The sequence below is a fragment of the Triturus cristatus genome, chromosome 1_2 (assembly GCF_964204655.1).
Source record: "Triturus cristatus chromosome 1_2, aTriCri1.1, whole genome shotgun sequence".
NCBI lineage: Eukaryota > Metazoa > Chordata > Amphibia > Caudata > Salamandridae > Triturus > Triturus cristatus.
The window spans coordinates 189,032,676-189,050,324 of record NC_140580.1 but is presented as its reverse complement, the minus strand read 5'-3'; positions in this window follow the sequence as shown (position 1 = coordinate 189,050,324).

Genomic DNA, 17,649 nt, shown 5'->3' with positions numbered 1-17,649 from the left:
CAAAGCCATACTGACTATCAGTTATCACAGTCACTCTCACATTCTTTCCCAACTTGCATGCTCTAGTTAAGGCTACAAGTTCAGCAACCTGGGCTGATTTCACTCCCTTCAGGTAAGATGCTTCCATTACTGCTGCAACTGTGCATACTGCATATGCTGCACTTAGAATTCCTTCATCTGTTCTCAAGCATGACCCGTCCACAAACATTACAATGTCACTTTCTGACAATGGTACATCTTTTATATCAGGACGTGGTTTGGTACAGAAATCAAGTACATCCAAACAAGCATGATCCACTTCATCTCTGACTGCCACATTCTCAGCATCAGGCAGTAATGTTGAAGGATTTACATTCAAGCATCTCGTAAGGCTCACATTTGTTGCACCTAATATGACCTTCTCATATTTAGTCAGCTGACTATGTGTCAATAACTGAGTGCGGCTCCTTGTTAAAAGGATTGCCACATCATGAGGTACAAACACTCGCACAGGATATCCCATCACAATTCCTTCGCTCTGTTTTAGACTCTTACAAGTAGCAGCTACTGCTTTCAAACAACCTGGCAACGCTACAGCTACAGGGTCTAGCATAGCTGAATAATATGCAATCGGTCTTCTCAGTTTTCCATGTTTCTGTATTAGTACAGAGAGTGCACATCCATTTCTTTCACTGCAGTACAACTCGAATTCTTTATCGTAATCAGGCATTCCTAATGCTGGTGCTTCACACAAACTCTCTCAATTTTTTAAAATCTGCTCATTCTTCCCTATTTAAGTCAATAGGATCTTTTACATCACTTCTTGTCAGTCGTACCAAAGGTTTTGCAATCAGAGAAAAGTTACTTATCCACTGACGACAATATCCAACCATTCCAAGAAACATTCTCACTTCTCTTTGCGTCATTGGGGCTCTCATTCCTTTTATTATCTTAATTCTGTCTGTAGTTATTTTCCTCAGTCCTTTTTCAATTTTGTGGCCTAAATATTGTACTTCTTTCTGACAAAATTGTAGTTTCGATGGGGATACCTTAAGTCCTCCATCTGCCAAATGGTTTAGCAATGCTATGGTGTCCATTACACAAGCTTCTGGAGTCTTTGACACCACAAGTAGGTCATCAATATATTGAACTAGCACTGAATTCTCTGGCATTTCTAGGTCTTCTAAGGACTTTTTCAATATCTGATTAAATATCGAGGGGCTTTCTGTATACCCCTGTGGGATTCGGCACCATGCCAAAATTAGTTCACCAAAACAGAACGCAGAAATTTGTTGACTGTCATGATGTAATGGGATGGAAAAGAAAGCGTAACACAAATCAATCACTGTATACCATTCTGCATCATGTGGAATCTGATACAAAATCACAGATGGATTTGGTACAATAGGACAACATGATACAACAATTTTGTTTATTTTTCTCAAATCTTGCACTATTCTGAACTTTCCATTAGGCTTTTTCAGTCGCATAATTGGTGAATTACATGGACTACTCATTATTTCTCTCAAAATACCTTGTTTAACCATTTTCTCAATTATAGGAGTAACTCCTTCAATTATCTCAGGTGTCAATTTATATTGAGGAACATTTGGGTAACTTATTCCTTCCTTCACTGTTATTTTTACAGGATCTACATTTCTCATTCATACTACATCTTCTCCGGTGAAATCCCAGACCTCTGCTTTTACTGTCTTTTTCAATTCTTTTGGTAGTTCATCAGGGTTGAATACAGCAAATGCTTCAGTAATTTCAGGCTCCGTATTAGCCATTGTCATTTTATACAGTACGTCTTCATCAGGGGTCTCAAATGCTATACCATCAGGGGTACAAAACATGGTGCAATTCATCTTGCACAGTAAGTCTCTCCCTAACAAATTTACAGGACTTGAATCGCACACAACAAAGCGGTGCATTTCTGAAAATTTCCCTATATTGACTTTTACTGGTTCTGTGAGATACTTTTTAATCTGTCAGTTGGACACTCCAACCACTTGGATTTTTTTGTCCGAGAGAGGAAGATTCTTAACAACAGCTGACCTAAAAGTTGATCGACTAGCACCAGTATCTACTAGGAAAGTAATATTTTCATCATTCACCTTTCCATCCACAAAGGGGCCTGTCTGGTCTACTTCTAGAGTTGCGCCAAGTACGCACTCTTCTTCCTCCCTTCGGCACCGTCAATAACCTTCTTCTGACTCACTCTCATCGCGTTTTAGCCAATACTGCGAAACAGCGCAAGCGCGCGGCAGCTTTGTTACCTGTTCTTCGTTGTAGAATCCTGTCTCATTACTGTATTTCTGTGAATTTACGCTCTGTGGAAAGGGCGGTATTGGCGCCTGATTCTGTTGGGCAACAACCTGCTGCTGTTGCTGTGGTGGACAGCTCACCTCTTTCTGCACCTGCGGATTCAATGATGCATTATCATTATTAGTATTCGGGGGACATTTACACTCGGATTTCCAGTGCCCTATTCTTCCGCAATTATGACATGGCCATTTCTTTTTGGCTTCTTCTATATTAAACTGTCCCTTTCCTTTACCATTATTACATTTTTGTTTCGTACCTGCGCCATTGGCTTGTTCAATCGATTGAGCTTCCTGTCTTTCTGCTACCTTGACCTGTGCCCACATGGATTTTTCTTTCAACTTCATCACTAAAATAGTTTGCATGTCTCAGTAATTCATCTATTTTCTAATTTTGCCAGTCTACTGTATGTTGTTTAATCATTTCACTTATCTCTGGATGTAGTCCACGTACAAATCGGTATACAAAGTGACATAAATACTTTTCACTCAAGTTTTCATCACCACTAAACTGCTTAAAGGCAAGAATCAACCTCTCGTAATAAGCATGTACTGATTCCTGATGAGTCCAGTCGATTTTTACCCAATCAGTCTCTTTGGGAGGTACCTTATTTTTCAGAAAATCAATTACTTGTTCATATTTTTTCAAGGCTTCCGGGTCAGGGGCTCCCGTTTTTGGGTCTCTAGGGTATTCTTGTGTAGGCCAAATGATCATTAATTTACACTCTGTCCATAGATCTGCTGGTACTATTATGTCAAATAGACTATTTAGATCAATCCACAAAACTTTCGCTAATTTTACAAACCTATCCACTTGCCTATACCACTCAACTGGCTTTTCGCGTAGTCGAGGGAAATCATTGGTAAATGACAAAATATCTTGTCTAGTCCAAGGGACATGTACATATCCCCCTCCTAGAATTTCTCTCATGGGACATTCTGTTACTACCTTTTTCTTTTCTGTTACGGGGAAAGCTGCAAACGTTTTATCTGAGGCATCATCCTGTTTTCTAAACCATCTACTTTTCCATTTATCTACATCTCCCCATTTTCTCAACAAAATGATTATGTCTTTGATCTGGGTTGTTCTTCCTGTGGTATTCAGATTTTCAATATATTTTTCAGAAAAATCTACTCTATATGGCTTTTGTAAAGCTTTTACTCTTTCGAAGTCTATACCCATTTCGTTTGCCACTTCTTCTAGTCTTTCGTGTTGACTCTTTGCTCTCCATGTTATGCTTTTGCATAGAAATAGTAATTCTTCATCCTGACAATTTTTTTGCTTTTCTGTGGGGATAGTCCCTACTATTAATTCTTCCAAAACCATCCTTAGCTTAGCCACATCTATAGATTGGGATTCTTTATCTTTTTGCTGTAAACTCCTTAGCCATTCACCTAATTCTTCTGAAGTAGGACCTACACAGTCTTTCCCAGTATTTTGTTGTACTAATCTCTCTGGTGTTCCTGGGACTGATTCTGTTGACATTATTATCCTATCCATTAAACTTTAATTTACTGTCAAATTTTTTGGTGTACTCAGTTCTAATATACTTGTTGTCTGTCTCCATGGGTTCTTGTCTATATTCATTTCTGGTCTCTCTGTTTGTTCATCACTGTTATAAGGAATTGTCAGACAATGCTCACTATCCTTCTGTTTATCAAAAATAGTCATTACAGGACCTATGGTTACTGGAACAGTTACGGCTTCAAACTTTTTAGTCAATTCCCTTATCTTCTCAGTTTATTCTAAAGTGGTTTTTGCTAGTTCAGTTGAATTTTCATTACCCATTTTACCATGTTGCGTTTGCTCTAATTCTTTAAAAGGATTGTTCCTTCCTGTCTCTGGTAATACTGATTCAAATTTTATATTCTGTGAAGTTTCTCGCATTGGGACACTCGGTGTCAATATGGTGGAATCTGACTGATAAGGAGGTGGATTTTTATAAAACATGTCGTCAAGAACATCATCCTCCGATTCATGCATACCATATCCTTTTGACTCGACATTATTTCTTTTTTCCATACATTTTCTACTGCTAACTTCTTCCGTATGTCTCACAGGGAACAAACCATCAGCCATATTTGAACTTCGCCATCTCCTCATTCTATCATCATGATTCTCCAGTCCATATGATCTACCAAACATGTACTTATACCTTCCGCCACTTCTCTGTCTCTCTCTGTCATGCATCTCATCTTCCCATTCTGTCAATGCTTCAAACTGTGTTGGTCTAGGTCTCGGTTCTAGATTCATCATTCTTTCTCTCACATTTCTTAAAACCGCTATATTAAATGAACCATGTTCTGGAAATGCCAAAACTCCATCATCTTTTGTATACTTTGCCCAATTGTCCAACCAAATACAAGTATGATATTCATATTTCCCAACCATAAAGGATGCGGGCGATTTCGGTGGAGGAAGCAACTGTCCCTCTCTAGTCTTAATCGGTTTGTCCTTTTTAAATAAACAGTTGATCTTTCCAAACCAGATCTTTTTCTCTATTCTCTGGTGGATCGTAATACATCTTGTCTTCCGTGTATCGCTAGACTTTCCCTACGACTATTCTTTTGTTTTAACCAATCGTAGCACGACTCACACTAACGCACCAATCAGGAGCGTCTATATCACTCCTGTAATTCTCCAATCCCAGCGCGACTCACACTAAAGCACCAATCCGGAACGTCTACGTCACCCTGTAATTCTCCACTCTCAGCGCGGCATATACTAACACACCAATCAGGAGCGTCTTCATTTCTTACTGACTATCCAATCCCAGCGCGGTATTTCTGACATCAGCTTTTCTCGCTACTCCTGCTTCTGCTGACCCCTCCTTTCCAAAAATTTCTCTGTGAGCTTTTTTACGTTCTTTAAACTTACAAATCACTTAGTAACGACATAAATATGCCACCATTATCTGTTTCACTAACCAAAGTATAGTTAATGACCTTTCTTACAAGAATTCCGTCTTTCCCGAGAGCAGCGCTTATCTCTGCCCTACTACGGAATCGTTACTTCCGTTGATAAAACAGCACATCCCTCTACTTTACCCTTTTAAAAAGCATCAGCTAACCGTTTCTCCAGAATTAAGACACCTAGTTGGAGACGCTCTGCTCCTGAGAAATAAAACCAGAGTTTCATAATTAACCTGAATGCTATTTCATTCACGCACTTTCATACGGAAAATGTAGTTCATTCACACAGAATTCTGTCTTTCCTGAGAACAGCAAACAGTCTGCCCTACAACAGAATTATTACATTCGTTAATAAAGTAGCACTTCCCTCTACTTTATCCTTCTAGCAAGCTTAGGGAACACCTATTACCTTTCCAGTGATAGGCGTAATCAGAGTGCCTTTTGGACTCCTGGTACCTAAGACCAAAATTTCACAGGTGACCTTCGCTACCATACATTTCTTTCATACAGAAAATGTCCCTAATGGCAACACACGACGATGTTACCAAATCGAACCCAGACAATGCGTCGTGCAACTTCAATCATCACACGTTTTCCCCGCGTACCTACAGGGCAACAACAATTCCGTCTTTCCAAAGAGCAGCGCTTACCTCTGCTCTACTACGTAACCGTTACAAACTTCCGACTTCCTACATCCCAACATAGAACTCGACGCAACTCAACATAGAGTGTTAATACATAAACCAATCAATAATCAATAAGCGATTTACAAGCAATAATCATCAAACCAATACAATAATAACCATAACTCTGCTACCAGAAAAACTGTTGCAGCGCTAGACTATGAAATGGGGAACAACATATACGGTATCCTCCCTGCGTCGCAGACCTGTCGTCACACACACTCATTCATACATGCATTCATTGGTGGGGCCCGTAACACCAACACTCACACAACCTATTCAAGAGTCTGCACACAGGAGGGATGAGTGATTCAAGCGCCGGACATGTGGGGGAAACACCTTATAACCTATAGGGAAAGAAAAGTCATTTACAAAATGTACATTAATGCCCTTTCGCCTACAGATCCTTAATCCTAAACATCAAGGCACTCCTCCCACTTTGGTCAAATGGACCAAATTAGTTGAATTGGTTGATGGTGATTTAGAACCAGCTAAAACACATTTAAGACTTCAGAATCTATCTTTTAAATGAAACTCATGGCTCGTGAATTCTCGTTAATCAATAATTATTTATCTAAATTTCATAAGGATTTTAGTACACATTTGTTTCGTCAAAGTTTAGAAAGTTTTATATCAAATTTTCTGTAAATCTCAGAACTTCATATTTGCCTAATCTGGCTATTTGGAGTCCTCTAATTCATTGGCTCTGCATAATTTTGTCGTAAATCGTCCGAAAGCAAGCCAAAGCTCAAAAGTTCTTAGCTCAGCACGTTACAGTCCCAAACGTCAGCATCAGCCCGAACATCAGCATCAGCGTCAGTGTCAGCCAAAGCGTCAGTAAGAAGAAAATGTAGATGGTAACCCTCTCTATTCTACTACTTCTTTTATAATAAAATGTAGTACAGAAGATACAATAAATAATTTTGGACAGTCGTGATTGGCTGGTTGAGATCGTCCGATGTCAGGTTTAAGTTTTCAGTTCAGTTCAAGGGGTGATGTCATGAGATTGTCTAAAGTCAGCTTTTTCCGGGTTTTATTGTAAGGTTGATTTTTCTCTGGGCTTGGCTGGTTGCCGACTCTGTCCTTGCTCTGGTAAATGTCGAACCAAAGGTCGTGACAAGGTTTAGAAGAATTCTTGCGCATGCATAGCTCATTCCGCGCATCGTGGGACAGTGGCCACTTCGTCGTGTGGTGTAAGCGGCCATCTTAAATTTAGGCCCAAATGCTAACTTAAGCGAAACAAACACAAAAGAGTAATTAAGAGATGGAAATATTAAATCTAATGTTAACCCCTTACTAATCCCTTTATGTGCTTGTATTTATCTAGCATATAGCAACATTTAAAGCCATTATATTCACCTTTTCGGCCCTCCTCTTGGGCAACATTACAAAAGAAACATATATCATGCAATATTCTAATTACCACTTATACTACTGTTAATATGCGTACAGATTTTAGTCATAAAGGTTATTTTAGCCATGCAAATGAAAATCTCACGTGTAATTCGAATGTTAATAATGTTGGTTAATAAAACATGCAAACTTCTTTATTGATATTATAAGTAATAGGTTATTTAATTATTACTTTCATGCAGAATAGGGGAGGTATACAAAATGTTGTACTACTACCTGCTCCATCAAATGCAACAGAACATGAATAGCCACTTACGCTTGCTAAATCTGCACTTGGCAAAATTACTCGCAGCATTTAAAGTGAGTCTCTTAGCAAAAAATGCACTGTCAGGTTCAACATAGACACAAGGATGCATTTTGTGCTTAGAAAATAGTGCTAAATGCAACAGAACATAAACAGCAGTATGAGCAACCACTGGAACACAGTAAATGAGTTCTTGTGGTAGGATTATTTTACTCCAAATTACTTTTAATTTCATGAGCGGGAGCAATTGGTATCTCTAACTCTGAATTGCAAGCTACACTACCCGTGCCTCATTAAATAGAGTATGCTGGAGCATAGCCTGTGTGGAGAGAGTTTCTAATGGTACATGCTGAAGGGGATTCCAAATACTGTGATTTAAGGCCTAATATCAGGGTGTCAAGGTCCGAAACATCCTTTTGCTTCCTACGTTTTGTTCTGGCCTTATAACTAATATGTCTCAATTATGTTTGTAATGTATCAGTCAAGCAACCACCCAGCTCTTGTTCATCCTAGGCCTAACCATATCCTGAGTTCCACTACTGAGAGATAAGCTAGACCCCAGGCTAGTATACAAACCCTGGCCACCGTGTGCATCTCAGAGTCAGGCATTAGTAGATAGTCTAGTCAAGAGAATATTTTATGAGCCCCTGAATAAAATGTAAAGCTTGTCTCTTGTGTGTTGATGCACCTCCTGATATCCACTATCCCAGGGCATGAAAGAATTTAGCCAGAATAGGTATGCCTAATTTTAACCCCCACACCACTCAATCTGTCTTGGGTCCAGTCATTTCATTCAGGTTGCCTCCCTTGATCCTCAGCCACAGTGAGATCTGCATCAATAAGGAACTGACTTCTTTTGAAAAGTCCATCATCAGGAAGAGGTGCAGATGTGGGAATCAGGAACAATAGCTCTACCTGTTATAGGCACATATCTGCCACGGCTGTCATGCAAAACCTTTGTGATTTTAATGGACAGGTGGTTGCGAATTAGAATGACTGCTCCCCTGCACCCAGCGCCAAAGGCGGAGTGGAGCACTTGTGACAAGCCCAGACAGGCCACAAAGGGGAATCTGATGCCCATAAGATGAGTTTCCTGCAAGAAAAGTATGCCTGGTTAAGATGCCTGACTGCCTTTAGGACCAATCCCCTTTTGATGTTGTCTAATACACTGTAGAAACAGGTAAGGTGCCGTTTTTTGCCTGAGGTGTGTTTGGCTCCCCCTTCCTAAATTTGTTGAGGGACCTCCTAGCCTCATTGGTCCTGTGGGTCCTCAGCTGGCTACCTGTCATTTGTTGCACCAGGCAGGAGCAGACTGGTCAAAGCACTCAAAATTCTTGATCTCGGACATCAGTCATTACCCCCTGATAATGGATTTGATGTAGTCCCAGAGTGTGTGCACTGATGTCCCCGGAAGGTCATTTAGCATGAAGTAGTCGGTGATCCCCTTTTGGATCTCGGCACCATCAACTGGGTTCCTCAGCAGGTGCAGGGAGAAGCACCAGCACAGCCAGGCCCGTCCAGGGGCCCCACTGTGGAACCATATTAGTTCCACATGAGCATGGACCGAGATGGAGATATCCGAAATGGCAGTGGACTCTAGATCGTAAAGCAGAGAGTGGGTGAGAAAAAGGTAATCTATGCGGTTTCTACAGTGCCATGAGTCTACCAAACTCACATCAGTGAGGTCCAGTTTAAGTGCAGCAGACATTGCCCCAGTACCTTGGAAGGAGTCACTACTACGATCAAGCTTTGAGACTCAGACCAAATTGAAGTCTCCACTAAGTCACCCTTCTCATTTGCTAGCTGCTCCTGCAGGAGGTTTCTAAGGTTTGCATATTGCACCTGGTTGGGGGCATAAACAAGGAGGCGGGATAGAAGAGGGTGCCACGTTGGAAGGTTACTTTTAGCTAGCGGCCTTCCTTGTCCCATATCATGTTCAGTACCTTGGTGCAGAAGCCCACCTTGCTTATGGTCACCACCTCAGCTGTTTTGGTAGAAGCGAGCACCCTGAAGCATGTCAGGTTTTTCGGATGAGACATGTGGTGGGAGTCATTCCGAAGGAGGTGAGTTTCTAGGAGAAAGATGACATTGGGGTCCAGCAAGAGAAGGTAGTTCAATACTTCAAGTCATTTATTAGGTGATTTCAGGCCTGAGTGTTAAGAGAAAACAGTTTAGTGTATTGGGCAGTAGTCTTAGCGTACTGGAGTACACATGTCAGCTGTGCCGCTGGGTATGTGCAACGAATGACAACAATCTCCAGGTGGCCCAGCCAGGGAGCACTCCCTATCCACCCTTCAAGACGTGGCTGGAAGGGTGGGTAGACTGAGGTGTCTGGGTGGTGTGGCAATGGAATGGTAGTGTGCTGCCTATACCAGAGGGGTGTGGTTAGATCTACCCTGGGGGTGTATCTGACCTAGAGAAAATATAAATCTAATGAAAAAAAAACACAAAAATAGGCCAATGGGGCCCAATAGCTCCATTCAATTCCTGATACAGTCGGTGTGGGATCACATCAGTCTCATGAGAGACAGCACTTTCCTGAGGAATGAATTCAGGGGGTTCGTCCGCCAGGGTTGCTCACCTGCGCAATAGGTGAGGGTGAATCTCTACCAATTAACAGGTGGACATGTGTGTTGTTGAAGTCTTTTTGGCCCTCCGGACACCTGCCACTATCAGAGGCTAGGGCCTAGAACCATGTTGAGGTAGGGCTATGTCAGTCAGATACCCAAATGCCATTTATTCAGAAGGGAGGCCAGTGAGAGCAGTCATTGTGTGGCTGATGAGTAGGCATATGGGAAAATATCCGTGCGTCATTCCCTGGATGGGAGGTGCTGTTCCCAAGTGCCTCCAGAAGGGTTCAATGCAAAGGGCGATGGGTAGGGTCGTACCATTCGCAGAGCCTCCACTTCCTCCTCTGAGGCATAAGTTGAGATGTGGAAGAGGATCACAGTTACAAAGGAGCCCACAGCAGAGGGGCCAGAGAGGAACCCCTCTACATGTTCTTGAGGTGCTGTATGATGTCCTCTTTGGTTTCCTGAGAGGCGGTTTCTTTGAGGTGTTTGTTCAATGTATGTAGCCGCACAGTGGACCAGATGGGTCGCAGGATCTCCTGCATGGGTGAGTGTGGTGGCATCGAGGTTTCAGACTGTGGGTCGGTCGGGTGCCCTAAGAGGTGTTTTGCATCTGTCAAAGACCGTAGAAAGTGATGCCGACCCTCCCACATGAAGATGATGGTGAATGAATAGCGACACTTTTTACAAATGTTGTGTTCTTTTAATTTGTCAATGATAGGCCAGAAATCCCTGTATCAGGGTGATGGGGAGACGTCTAGCAATAGCTGGATAATATGTCTACGGAAAATAGGGTCGACTTTGCTCCGTGACACCCTCAAGATGGCTTCTTTGTCCGTGAAGAAGTAGACCCACGTGGGGATGTCTGGGACGGAGTCAAGATGCCCCGGAGCGGATGCCACTTAATGCACCCTGACCAGCATGGGGGGCAGCAGTGAGTTCTCATCACCCAGAGAGTCACGCTCAGCAGATGCGCAAGATTCACAGGGAGCGGGGGCTCTCGTGCCTCTGACCTCTTCTCTGGGCACAGTCTCTCCTCCACTTGCTCTGCACAGGTAAGGACATCAGACCCTGATGACGTGGGGTCGATCCCTTCTCCAATAATGTGGTGTAGTAGGGAGAAAGGGGGTCTCCATCACTGTCCAAAGTATCTACACAGGCTAGGAGGGGCAAGGGGCCAAATGAGTATTCTGCCTCCCCGCCAAGCATCTCTCACCCCAGTCGCAGTTTTAGTCAGGAGTTCCTCTGGTATCAGATTATGGGCTGTAGCATGACTGCCGCTGCTCATGAGGATATAAAGGGGGACACCAAGGTTCCTGTCTGAGCTGCGGCCAACTCACCCCTGGGTGCCGGGGGTCAACCATGTCACTCACTCACCAGCAGATGTGTTGGGGCTCAGAAAGGGGGTTCTTGGATCGTCTCGAGCCGCCAACGCCTACTAAGTCCTTCTGTGAGTTATTTCATGAAGGCGGGCCAAGACAATAAAGATTCAGGCCCTCAGGTTGCACGCCTCGTTTCAACCCAGCAGCTGGCGGTTGTCGGTGATCTCCCCCAGAGGTCTTGCCTAGCAGCTTCTCACAGAATCAGGCAAAGGGGTGTCACCTCTTCCCTGGGCTACCTCTCTCCTTGTGTCAGTAAGAAGGCCAGCACAGAGGGGCTCACCATGACCTCATGCAAAATAGTGACCCCTCAGGGACCAAGCAGGCATCATTATCCACAACATATCAGTAGGATAGCTACCACAGGTGGAGGACTGGAACTCAAGGTAGGTTTGCAGCAGAACTTTAAAGGTGCAATTTCTCCAGTGCAGGTAAGGGCGGGTGGCCCACCTCGCTCTGCTATCAGTCCAGCCGATCGTGGCACTCCAGAAACAAGATTGCTAGTCACGTTGCTTGGGTCAGGCTGGCTTCCAACCGTCAAGCCCTAGTTGAGGCAACTACTTGCCACATGGGGTGAGGGGGAGGGGACGGTGTTGCTCCCGGTCCTCCCGAATGTACATTCGGGAGGACCGGGAGCAACACCGTAGGCTGAACACGGGACACTTTCCCTGAGACAAATGAACAGGAGTGTCCCCTCCCCCTCCCCCCATGTGGCAAGTAGTTGCCTCAACTAGGGCTTGACGGTTGGAAGCCAAGTAGGAAGCGGAGTGCGGCCCTCGCCACACCCGCGTAGTGGTACTTTCTTGCTACCTGTTGGTTAGAACGGAGCCCCAATTCTAACTTAGGTCCTGATGAATGCCCTGGACCCGCTCGGGCCAACTAGGCAGAAACATGTCGACCTTTCACAAGACGGTTAGGGGACACTAAATACCCCACTCACCGTCCTTTTGTTTTTAGCATCATATAGTTATTGGCCACATTAAAATTCTTTTCTGGTAACTATAATGATTTTTAACTTCACGTTCCACCTCACGGGCCCCCACTCTTTAGTTTAGAAGTGCATCCCTGTCTCCAGGTGTATGCCCGCCCTCCATCAAACGAAGGTTTTGGAGGGCGAGGACTGGCCGATGATGAAGCATGACACCAGGTGGTGTGTGAGATCAGTCCGTCACTTTTTGTGAGATGTCCTAACTCACAATAGGTCTATAACTGTACTAGGGTCACACTTCACTAGGAGCAGCTTTCTGTGGTAATCATTTAGTAATGGAGGCTGCTAGCTCCTAAAACCCCACGCCTCCCGTTCCCCCCTCCATACACTGTGGAGTTTCCCTTGTGATTGCACCATTGTTACCATGCCCAGTGTTCCTACCCGACAAGCAGGGTGCGTTGTGTAAGAGCCATATCTATGTTTGTGCCATTTGGATGCAGTACGGTGCCCAGATGGTGCTGGAAGGCTGGCGAGGGTTTCGAGCCAAAACAAGATGCCTCTTATTCCATGCTCCTCTAGGCCATGCCCCAGGACATGTTTTAATGGGATACTTAAGTTGGTGTCACAATAAGTGCTGCAGGCCCACTAGTAGCATTTAGTTTACAGACCCTGAGTAGATGGTATACTGCTCTACAAGGGGCTTATAAGTGAGTTAAATATGCCCATCAGGTGCAAGTACATTTTACAATGTCTAAAGGAGAGAGCATAAACACTTTAGCACTGGTTAGCAGTGGTAGAGCCCATTGAGTTCTAAGGCCAACAAAAACGAAATCAGCAAAAATAGGAGGAGTGAAGACAAAATGTTTGGGGTTGACCCATAAACTTATTCTCCACCATAAACTGACAATTTTAAAATTATGCTTATCCAAGTTTGAAGGCAGTATCAATGCAGATTATTAAAAATGGCGAGGCAAAAACTGTTGAAACATAATTTTACTTCTGAAACTAGTGAATAGCTTCATCATCTTTAAGCATATTTTTATGCATCTTTTGAAGGTGAAACCATGTATAGCTAGATCTCTTTAGCTGCTTTTATCTCATAGTCATCTCCCTTCTCCCTGTCGGTCTGTGACTATTTTATTTGTTTGCTACGTGTAACTTTGCTATCGTTTTTTTAAATATATTATTTAGGGTGCACAACTTTTATACAATGTCTCCCTCAAAGGTTTAAAATCTGTCAGGCACTGCCGTGTACAAAGAATTAGGATTGGTCAATGATAAATTCTTAATGCACACTTACGATTGCTTGAAGAAGATGCACCAGTTCTATGATTGTACACATTCATTAATTGGAGAACGGAGGTGGAAACGCTAATGTTTTGTGCATTTCCCACCTTGCATAAGTTGTTGAACACACACACACACCTGTAATTTTGGGGCATTCATATAACTCTTGCAGGTAGTTTTCATCCTAGAAAACATGCAGACTTACATCACTGAAAGGCGTTTGTAACACTTTCTTTCCAGGACGGAGAAATAAAAAATAATTGATTTGGGTTGATGCACATTTATACATCATTTACATCAATTTCAAAGGCATGTTCTTTGTGGAAACCTATGACTTTCATAGAGCTTCAGAAGTTCAACTGGGATTTTTTTGCATCCCAAAACGTCATGAATCTTCTCAAAATGTAGGAGCAAATTTCAATCTGTTTCACCCAGGGATTTGTGAATCAGACTGAGTTTGAAAGAATTCCATTTTCATTCGGTAACTTGAGTTTCTATATCTATGGTAATACTGCAACTTCTTGGTTTTCCAATAGCACATTTGCCAGGTGGCTGTGTCCCTGGAAAACAGCATAGAATGCGTGAATAACATAAGGAAATTGGTACAGAAATACTGATGCCGTTGGTAATTACTTATTCCTCTGAGAATAGTATGGTAATTCTGCACCTGGGAATTACCCCAGACCATGGTATAGGGAGCTCGGAGTGTGGCAATGCTGTATCAGATATCAAAAGTCCTGCCCGAGTCACAATAAAGGCCATTTTGAATTATTGCTTAGCAAAACTTGCAAAAATATACAATATCTCTTTCCTTTCCCGTTTGAACACTTTGTACATCCGCAGCCAAGAAAAAGTGCATCTTCAACTACTCCTAGACAATAAGAAACTCTGGGGAATCAAGGTACAGCCTTTGCAATATTAGACGGGTTCCAATTAAATGGCCTTTTGTTTTGAACAGAAATTAGTTTTTTTTCTAAATTGAGACTAATGAAGATATATTTGATAGAACTAAGATGCGAAGCTAGACTAAGTACATTCGTTTTTAATAATACCCAAGCTACTTCCATATTTAATTTTAAGAACAAACTAATAAAACCATCAATCACCAGCGTGGGCAGGTTTTTAATTCAGTGCAGTAAATGAGGCACATGCCGCTTCCAATTTAATGATAGGTTTGTTGATGTAAGGAGACTGGCTGACATTTTGATAATGTTTGTGCTCTCTGCCTTTGTACTCAAAATATTGACTGATGATTAAAGAAGTAAGTGCTCCGTTTAGATAAATTTCCACACACGAGACTAATAGGAATCTACTTTACAGTTCTTCCTTGGTAAGATTTGCTCTATTATTAAATAGTGATATTTGACATGTTATTTCTGTGATTGGTAACAAAACAACATCGATGATGTATTGTCTACTAAAAGGTTACTTAGTGCCCAGGGAATAATTAAGATATCAAATACTGATATTACTAGAAAAAATAAAAGACAATTACATACTTTTCATGTGTCTTTCCATGAGTTTGTATTTTTTTTCGGCTTTATTAACATTTTATTACGCTTTATTGCACATAGGTATTAGTAAAAAATACTGATATTACAAGAAAAAAGACATACATCTGCCTTTTCACATTTCTTTACAGAAGTAGACACTCTGGGCTTCATTTATAGGAGTTTGGAGCAGGGCAGCTTCAGCAAGGCACCTTGCTGAGCGAAAGGGCAGGAATGCATCGTATTTAAGCAATGCAGTGCATTTCTATCATTTCTGCCTGCGCTAGTGCCATTTTCGCAGTCTAGCGACAACGTAGGTGCCCATTGCACCTTCTTGCAAGGGTGCCTCGATTGCAGGCAGAATTGTTTTTGTGCAGGAAGTGGAACCTTCCTGCACAAAAACAATCCTACAAGGCGTTTTCCTCTTTCTGTGTGTGCTGCACAATGCAACACACATGGAAAGAGGAAAAACGAGGAGAAATTACCATATTTGTCTCCGTTGCACCCTACATTGGGATTTGATGCTTCCCCAAGTTTACATCACTTTGTTAATCTGGGTTAGCATCAATTTCCATGGGTATTGCGTGAAAAACCCAATGCAACGTCCATGGAATGACTCCCGGGCCCAGAGAAAGGCAATGCAGCGATTTGCGCTACGTCGACTTACTCATAATTTATTAGGTGACTCAAACCCACGAGGGTGGCTTTGCATGGATTAATACATCTTTTTCAGAGATGCAGGGCTCTCATAAATAGGCACCTTAGTTTTCACAAATTTAATTCTGTACCCAGAGGTGTTATGTGCTGCCAAGAATAATCATTTCATTGTACTTCATCTCATACTCTGAACTGCTAAAGTGTCTCAGGCCCGTTCTATGGTCTGGCTGGGCAGCACAGCTGTCACCAGACAATTATGAGAGCATTACTAGAGAGTGGCGTTGGCTGCACCTACAAGTTGGGATTCAAAATCAGTTAGGAATGGATCACTTGACCTGAGTAACCAGGGTCTGCAGTATTATCCGTTAAGTTCAATAAAAAACCCTCATTCACGTACTCAACTCGCGAGGCGGTATATCTTGGTTCTCCGCCTTATCTTAAAAACGTGATTGAATATATATACAAGGAAACTGAATGGATCACAATCCTTTCCTTCTCCCCCTCTCTTGATTTAAAAAAAACCTACAAGTTGGGAGTCAGGGTTACATGTTTTGATTGGACAGAAGTTGTGTGCTTCCCCCAAATAAGTGGTTGCCCTCCAGCAGCTGTGATCATTCTGTTTATTTATCCAGCTGCCTAGAGTTAACCTTCAGGAGCAAACAGAGAGGACATTAGAATGCTATTAATGTGTCTTGCATGAAAATGTATGTTATTTTTCCATGGCAGCAGTACAGTTGGGAGGAGGGCAGCCATTAACCAAAATGGATTTTTAGGTCTGAATTGTTAGTGCGACTGTCATCTGACCTTTTAACCTACACCAATATAATTCTGCAGTTATTTGCGTCCACACAAATACAAATATATTCCCATGCTATTTACTTGTATTGCTTCACATTACCGTACAAATTTCCTTTAAAGCCAGACCTATGTTCATTTCCAATCCTTGTTTTAGAGCTGCAATAATCATGACAAAAATCAATGTAAAGATGCATTAGATGCTAAAATAGAACACAAAATGTCAGATTTCCATTTCACATAATTACACATAATTTTACGTAATTTTGCATAATCAAGTAAATTAAGCACATCTTATTCACGACTTCAAAAAATATCCTTGCATTCTTGGAACTATTGAAAGAATTTCCTTGCATTGGTGGAACTCTTCACTTTCCTTCAGCGCTGCCTTAACTAGGAAGAGTTACATTTATTTGTTTGGATTGCAAAACAATTGTTGGGTTCTTGAACTGTCACTTGCAACTATAAACTGGAATTCTGCATATTCTTCTAGACTGTGCTGTAGCAAACAATCTGTTGGACCTTTGCAGAGTTAATGTCGAACCATGAGCAGGGAAAAGGCCAGACACTGAGCAACATACCAAGACATTAGTGGATCTTGCCTCTGACAACCATACATTCCCCACCATCTGGCATTTATCGTGGTGCAAGGAGAAATAAATGAAGATACCCCAGAGAGGGAGAACTCATTTGACATTTGGGACTCATCTCTTTCCTGCATGAGGAGCTGCAAGGAGCAGGGTTGACCCTTGGTATCTGGTGCTGAGGAGCAACAATAGGAATCAAAACAAGCCTACCAGTTGCTGGCAGAGTTATAAGGAGGCTAATAGGAGCAGGAGATAGACAGATGAGTTGGGTCCTGGGGCACATTAATAGATGCACCCAAGATGATCCACAATGGAGCTTTGTGGTGGAAGGAGAATAAAGTAATCTTTAGAAACCCATTAAATATTAATAATGTGGGCACGTGGTTTTACAATACATGGG